Here is an 8616-nt window from a genome sequence, read left to right on the forward strand (position 1 = left end):
AGTGAAGTCATGAATCATGTGGGCTAAGCATACTTAAAGCATGACATGCGTACATGAGTCATGAGCTTTACGAATTGTGTTTGGAATTTTTGAATTTGTAGAACATGATCCGCACCGTTGGATGAACTTGGACTCCTCATACGTGTTACTTGTAACATACACTATTCTATGAAGAGCGCATGGATATAAGTTGTATTTGTCGGACTGAAATGGATATCATGCATAAGTATCATGATGGTAAAATTAAAAAATTATATTGCCTTATGGATTTCCTACACATACTAGAATCTGAAGTCCTGACTTTCAGAGATTTCATAACCGTACTATTCCTGTTTACCCATTGGGCTGTGTTAGATAGACTCAATGGGGTGGGGAGTGGAAAAAGGTCTTGTTAACACTTGGTCTGACCTTAATGTTTACTTCTATGAAAAGAGTTACAAAAGAAAATGGATGCTCCTGAATCGAAAGAAATGTAAACATATAAATGAGGGATCTGTAACATACAAGTTACTGCATCAGGAGGACTTTTCTGATCCTGTACGGACTAAAGTTCATAGATTCTATTTGGGTGTTTCCCACTAATGGCACTGGAATTGGCACCCCACTGATTCGGGTGACCAGACTTAGTCGAAGGATGACCGTGCTTACTTTTAGGGCCAGGCCTAGGACAATCTTTGACCTTGTGACTTGTCTCGCCGAATCCAAAACACGCATCACTACCAGCTCTACATATACCCTTATGATTCTTACAACACTTTTGAAAAAATGGATGAGTAAAACCCCTACTCTTACTACCCTGGGCCTTGGTGCCTGGTGCCCCATCTCTATGGTCATTTCTGAACTTTGGTACTGGTGGACTAGCTGAAGATGGAACTGAGGATGAAAAATTCTGTCTATGCTAAGAACAGTTACCACCTTGCGACCCTGGCTGAGAAAAACTATAACTACCAGTTTTTGCTTTCTAATTTTTCCTCTTGTTTTTCTTAAGTTTTTGCTCCTCAATATGCTAAGCATGGACCATAAGCCTAGATATGTCCATCTCCTTAAGCAACATCGTATTCCTACACTACTTAACTACTCTACCTGATATCCCAGACATAAACTTATTCATTCTAGATCTACTGTCTGCTACTTCATGAGGAGCGTACCTGGCTAACTGAGTGAACTTGAGGGGGTATTCCTTTATGCAATGCTACCTTGTCTGAGGTTGATGAATTACAACACTTTCGCTTCTTTTTACAAAAGGGGAAAGAATCTACCTAAGAAAGTCATATCAAAATCCTTCCATTTTATGGGCTATATATCTGCACCCCGATCTACCTTCCAATGATTAAACCATGTTTGGTCTACATCTTGTAGCTGATAGGTGGCTAACTTTTCACTGTCACTAAAAGTCACTCCCATAATATCTGTGAATTTTTAAACCTGGTCGAGGAACTCCTATGGATTCTCTTTAGTCTTAGAATCTGAGAATAGGGGAGGATTTATTTGGGTGAAGTACTGAATCCTTGCTACAACAAAATTAGCCACTAGGTTGGCCAGAACAACATATGGTCGGTCATTTTGAGCAATGACTGAATTGTCTAAAGTCATGAATGTAGTTTTTAATTCTGTATGAGAGATATGCTAATCCATATAATCTGCCAGAACGGGCTGAGGTGTTGACTGATTCCCTTTTTCTCTTTCATTAGCCCTTTTGGGAGGTATGTTTTGTAAATAATAGAGATAAAGGGATTTACTCGAATGACATGAATACTAAGAGATGAGAAACTACTCCTAAAACATCTCATAGCCTCCTGTCCATAAGTGTGGTGCACAATACACCCATCACAAGACTCTACATAATGCGGCTTTTTAGACTTCCTAGGACACTGTTAAACCTTAGGCTCTGAAACCAAGTTTGTAATACCCCAAATGTTGTACCTAAAATGCTACACGGTGCTCATAATCCCGAAGGACCACAAGCTAACCCAAAACTAATATCTGTAACTAAGCCCTGAATAATAATGATTATATCATACATATGGAAACATGAACTGAAAGTCCATAAGGTTCAATACTAATACATAACTAAAAATATGGTATAACAATATCAAAACAACTGAAATTACTGTCTAAACACGTTGTAGTCTGAAATCCTCTAAAACTAAAATGTCTGAATAAAGAGTTGATAGAACAATTCCCTAACTAACTCAATTTGCCAAAATAAACTAAGTACTGAAAGAATGAAATAATTAAAAAATAATATCCTCAAATGATGAGTACTCACTACTGACTCTGATTGCTGAAATTAGAATGCTATTGATACTCTATAGTGCGTGCTTCTGAACCTATTGCATAAAACACCATAGCATAAATTTGTCAGTACAATTGAATGAACTGGTATATAAGTGAGGTTGGCTGAATGCAATGGCTCATATGCATGAACAATACTAACTGACTAAATAATATGAAGGTTAGAATACATGTATGAATACATAATCGCATCTAAGATCATGATAAGATTAACTCATGAATTCTAATAACATTGATTTAGTGATATCTCGGTACTAATACTGGGATACTAAAAGACTATGTCTATTGAGTATTGAGGAATTGATATCATATTACTGATAAAGGAATGACTGTTTCTGACAGTTCTAATTATGAAGAACTTGTCTTATTGACTGTATCTGACATTCCTAAAATCTGAATACAGCTAAAATGAATTTCGTATAATTAATATACTATTAACTAGGTGACTATGTATGATTGTCCTAATTATGATGGAACTAACTGAGTTCTACACTGAACTAAGTTTTATTACTAAGATGGATCTGAAACTGAGACCATGGGAGGTAATCATCTAACAGATACACCTCAAAACTAAATTAGTGGGGTTAAACCAGTAACTCTAGATGGAAGGGTGTCAGTACCGTACCATGGGTAAAGTCAAGCTGTAACTAAACCCTCTCTGACAGGGAGCTCTTCTGTCAACCCCTTCTAGTAGCAAAAGCTTAAATAAGGTGTATAATCCCTTAACTCGTAGGTTACACCTCAACATATGTTGGCTACATTGTTCTAGAATTCAAAGATTTCTTCTAAGGATCACACTCTCTACTAGCTAACAAGTGAGTCCCCATCCTTGGGTTTACTCCGTGCTAAATCCTACTCCCAACTGAAGAGACACTGAACTAATTTAAAATGAACCGAACTATTACAAATAGTTTAATATATTTAATTTTAATCGAGTTCACTAAATTCTATTGACTGATTAAATACACTAAGATCGGATAACTAACTGAGATTACTATGTTTTTCTGAGTCATGTTACTGACTGAATTCTAATAATCATGGCTTGAATGGGAGTATCATAAAAGATGACACTGGCTCTAGGCACACATCTAAATTATTGGGTACAAGTACCCCCAGGACTCGATAGCATGAAACGAACAAGACTTGACACTTCGTGAACACATAACCAATATCAACAATTCATAATACAATAAGTTGGGGATTTCAAGAAACTCATAGTTGTCATAATATTGTACATGGATGGAATTGTAAATAGACTTGTCATACTTTCATCCACCTAATCCCATGAACAATCCATCAAATACTAATAATGCACACAATATCATGGAAGTCAGTCTTGGTCATAAGGGTAAAGCGTGTATTTATTATTTTAGTCACAATTGAGCTATAATACCTAAATTCTATCGTTCTAGCAATTTTTTCAAATACCCTACACGCACAATTTAAGGCATAGGTGAAATCATAAAATTACACATTATAAACAACTCAATTCATGGATTTCGTCTTGCATGCTAATATAGTTTAATGAAAACACATAAAGATTCCAACTTAGGAACCATACAACAATATAAACATGGTTTCAAATAACCCACAACATAAATATCATGTTTTCTAATTTGAAAGAGAGTTCTTGGACTTCATGGATTAAAGGAATCCATAAATCAACACTTGACATACCTTAGTTCATGATTTTACAAAGATTTACGAAGCAATTCTTGTATTTGAGTATAGAATTTGAATCCTCAATTGAAAACCCTAGCCTGTTCATGAGATAAACTTTGTATTTTGGGGGACTTATGGCTGAATCACGTGTTGTTGGGTTTATCTAAGGATGAGAAATTGACCCTTTTACCCTTAAAAATGCAGACATTTAATAACTGAAAATTGGGTGCCAACGCTACAAGCGACACGGTGCGTTAATGGCTTCAATGTGAAACTCAATGCATTTGATCACATCGAGCCTTAAATTTGTTGGCTCATGTAGCCTGTAAAAATATTGGCCAACATGATTAGCGATGCGGCGCACCATGATCACGTTAGTCCAATCTCTTGGGACTCCGAACATAATCTAAACATATTCTAAAAAATCTAAAACTCATTTGTGAACACCTATTGACCTTCCTGATCATGAACTAATAAAAATATGAACCATCAAAGGACGTTAAGGTGGCAAAATGAGATTGTCAAATTTTGAAAGCCAATATAGGCTAAGTATGGGACCCCTTGACAAGTTTAAAGGACAGAATTAAGATTTAGTATTTTATGGGGTCTTACAATACCTAACATAGTAGGGCGCCACCTCTAGTTCCTCTAGTAGGAAACACTAGAATAGACTTTATGCTCTATAGACTGGACATAATTGGGAGATTTCTCCTGATACGGTTACAGGTACGTTACAGGTCTACCATCTTTATCTTAATGCACTAGAAGAACCTTTTCTTTGTGACTCCTTATATATACGTAGACTTCTATGTCAGTATTGATATATTATAGAACTTCCCCAATCTCATTGTCTTAAAGAGTTAGTTAAGTTTTTCTTATGGATTTAGATGACTGATTTTGATATCATTCTCAGTATGGATTGTCTTAGCTCATGCTATGCCTCAATCAATTGTAGCAATAGTATTGTTCATTTCTAATTTCCTAATGAGCCTATGATTTAATTGAGGGGTAGTACTTTATTTCCTATGGTGTAGTTTGTTTCCTCTCTTAAGGCAAGAAAAATTATATCCAAGGGAAGTATTTATCACCTCGTCTAAGTCAAGGACATAAATTCTAAAACTTAGATTCTTTAGTCAATTTCATTAGAGAATAAATTCCAAAAAGTGTTCCCTGAAGATCATCTCAGAGTTTTTCCCAAAAGGGAAATTAACTTCGGAATAGATCTCCTTCCATATACCCAAAGTAACGCAATTCCACCATATAGAATGGCTCTAGCTGGGCACAATTAATTGAAGGAACAGTTAAAAGTTCTCTTAGATAAGGATTTTATTTGGCCTATTGTTTCTCCATGAGGTTTTCTAGTTCTATTTGTGCGCAAGAAAGATGGTTCCCTTCAAATGTGCATTGACTACCGTCAGTTGAACAATGTCATAATTAAGAATAAGTATTCTCCCCTTAGAATTGATGACTTATTTGACAAAATTTAGGGTCAAGCTATTTCTATATGATAGACCTCTGATCCATTTATCATTAAATTAGAGTCAAAGATTGTGACATCTTTAAGATAGCATTCAGAACTCGGTATGATCACTTTGAATTCCTAGTTATGTGATTTCGACTAATGAATTCCACTTAACTTTCAAGGACTCGATGAATAGGGTGTTCAAGTTGTACTTAGACATGTTCGTTATAGTTTTCATAGATGACATCCTCATATATTCTCAAAGTGAAAGATATTATGCAAACCATTTGAGGATTGTATTGCAAACCCTTAAGGATCACCAATTACTCACTATGTTCATTAAGTGTGAATTTTGATTGAGATTAGTAACCTTCATTGTCCACATTATTTTTGGTGATTGAATTTGAGATAATCCTCAAAAGACAAAAATTGTAAAAAAAATTGACATACGACCAAATCTCTATCAAATATTAGGAGTTTAAGACCCCACAAATTTGTTTCATAGTCTGAGCCTTAGAGCGTGTCTAGTGAAGCATAAATCCAGTCCAAAAAATTTGAGAGGTGTCTTTCCAAGTGATAAATATTTTGAACCATGTAGAATTTCCCTAATATTGATTTTTTATCATGTAGAGCATTGAATAGCTTTCAATCAATACAAATTTCATCAAAATCTGACATTGGACGAGAAAGTTATGGCCGTTTTACTGAAAATAGTTGAAACCGGCCAAGTGTGATGGTCGAATTGATGGACCGTCGAGCTTGTGATGGACCTTTGCCCATACCATCACAACCAATGTAGTCATGGCTAGTGTGACAGCCAAGACAATGGACCGTTGAGGCTACAACAGACTATCGCTGAACCATCTTACTGAGGCAGCGTGACCCAATCCTGGCCAATGTGCGCTATATGCTCTGACAGGCCATTGGGTTGGTTATCGACCATCGCTGAGACCATCGCATCATGGTAGTGTGTTCTTTTTCTGACTGTTGTACGATGGATGATCCGACGAACCGTCATACTAAGAGATAGACCATCACTTCGACCGTTGAGACACCGTTTAACATTTTTTTAACTAATTTTTAAAAGGGCTCTTTGGTCTATTTTTCACTTTTCAGCCCCTATTTATATTAGATCAAGGCACACAACTCTATTTCTCATCTTTAACATTAAAAATTAGGGTTTCTAAAAAATCTAAACCTTTCTTTCTTCTTCAAGAAAAATCCAGAGAAACCAAGAAATCAAGAATCTTTCTAAGAGTTTTCAAGAAAGAGTTTCTCTAAGGTATGCACATGTTGATTATTGGGTCCCTTTCATCCAAGAAGCTCAAGAACCCTTTTCTATATTTCAAAGATTTTATGATTATGAGTTTTCATGATTCATGTGAGTTGAAATTGATGTCCATGCTATTATTGGGTTGTGATTCATGTTTGTTTACAAGATTATGAAGCTTTGACCCTAGTATGAGATATTCATGTCATGTTCAGAATAAACCCTCTTCAAGTTGCTTCTTAACTGATGTTTTTATGTCAATTAAATTTAGAAATTGTTGAATAAGCAAAGCATGCTCCCTATATGTTTGATAAAATGCTTATGTGAAAAAATTAGAGTCATTATAGCATGTTGACTAGAAATCCCCAAATGTGCGCAAGCCCATGTATTTTAAGTATTTGTTGAAAAGCCTTAGTGAATGAATTGTGAAATGATAGCACTAAATTTCCCAATTATGTGTCCTTTGATACATGCTAAGACTTTAATACCTGTCGAGTGTTTGATGCAAGACCTTGTTGAATGAAGTATGATCCAATAGCATGTCCCCCTATGTTATTATATGTTTAGGATTCCTAAATGCTTGAAGTGATGCCTTAGTGATTGTAATGGTGAATGATTATCCATGGTCTTGATTGTTCAAGAATGGTTATATTTTACTTTAATGTTATCAAGTCCTGGGGGTATTTATACCCGATAAATTAATTATTTTCTAGAGCTCGTGTCAGTTTTCACGATAATTCTACTTGAGCCATGATTCTCAAAACTCAATGAGTTATAGAAATCTATATTCTCAAACAGATACAGAAATTAAGAAATTTTAGTGTTCTCTATATCGTCATAATCTCAGTATCTCTAGTAATCTAGCGTCAGTTCTATACCTAGATCAGATCTAGTAGTATTTAAGTGTTCAGTTCTAACCTCTATAGTAATCAAGTAATTTATTCAAAGCCCAGTGTCATTCAGTCAGATAACGAGATTTGGTAGTATTCCATCAGATACAAAACTAACTAAATTCAGCTTAACTTAGTCAGATCATTTAAGAAACATTATCAGTATCAGATTAATCTTAGTTTGTGTTCAGTTAAGAATCAGTTAAGTGCCTTTTAGTTGTGAGTAGGAGCTAGCACCGAGTGAGGGCAGGGATGGAGGCTCCCCGTTATAGAGGCAGAGTCATTAGGAGAAATCCCTAAACTCCAGAACTATATAGCAAACGCAGGTTGCAGGAGTCACCCTTCAGGAAAGGCTAGTCACCTATAAGTTATTCTTGGCTATTTTATTACCTTAGGCTTGACTTTTTGCGAGGGGCACCCGTTAAATAGGCTTAACCATAAAGGTCTTTACCTATGGCATGGTATTGACACCCTTACAGTTGGGGTTACAGGTTGGACCCCACCAATTGAGATTCGAGGCATGTCGGTTAAGTAAATACTTCCCACAGTTGCAGTTTCAGAATCAATCTTAAAAAAAAAAAACTCAGAAATCAAGACTGTTAGATACAGTGATCTATTTCATTAAGAAACTCAGATATTTCCATTGATTCATAGACCACCCATTAGATAGGATTGGTCCCATTTAAAGTTATTCAGTATCATATCTAGAGATCGCCCATTAGATAAGATTAATCTCAGTCTCATATTCAGTTGAGTAATATCATTATGAGTTCTTGAGATCACTTGTCTAATAGGCTTGTTCTCAGTCTCATATTCCGTTGAGTAATACCATTATGAGTTCTTCAGATTACCCGTCTGATAGGCTTGATCTTTGTTGAGTAATCTCATTATCAGATCCTGAGATCACCCATCAGATAGGCTTGATCTTCGTTTCATATTAAGTTGAGTAATTTCATTATCATATCTTGAGATCACGCGTCAGATAAGCTTGATCTTAGTCTCATATTCAGGTGACTAATCTCATTATCAGATCACGA

The sequence above is a fragment of the Capsicum annuum genome, chromosome 11, assembly GCF_002878395.1.
Source record: "Capsicum annuum cultivar UCD-10X-F1 chromosome 11, UCD10Xv1.1, whole genome shotgun sequence".
In the NCBI taxonomy this organism is placed as follows: Eukaryota; Viridiplantae; Streptophyta; class Magnoliopsida; order Solanales; family Solanaceae; genus Capsicum; species Capsicum annuum.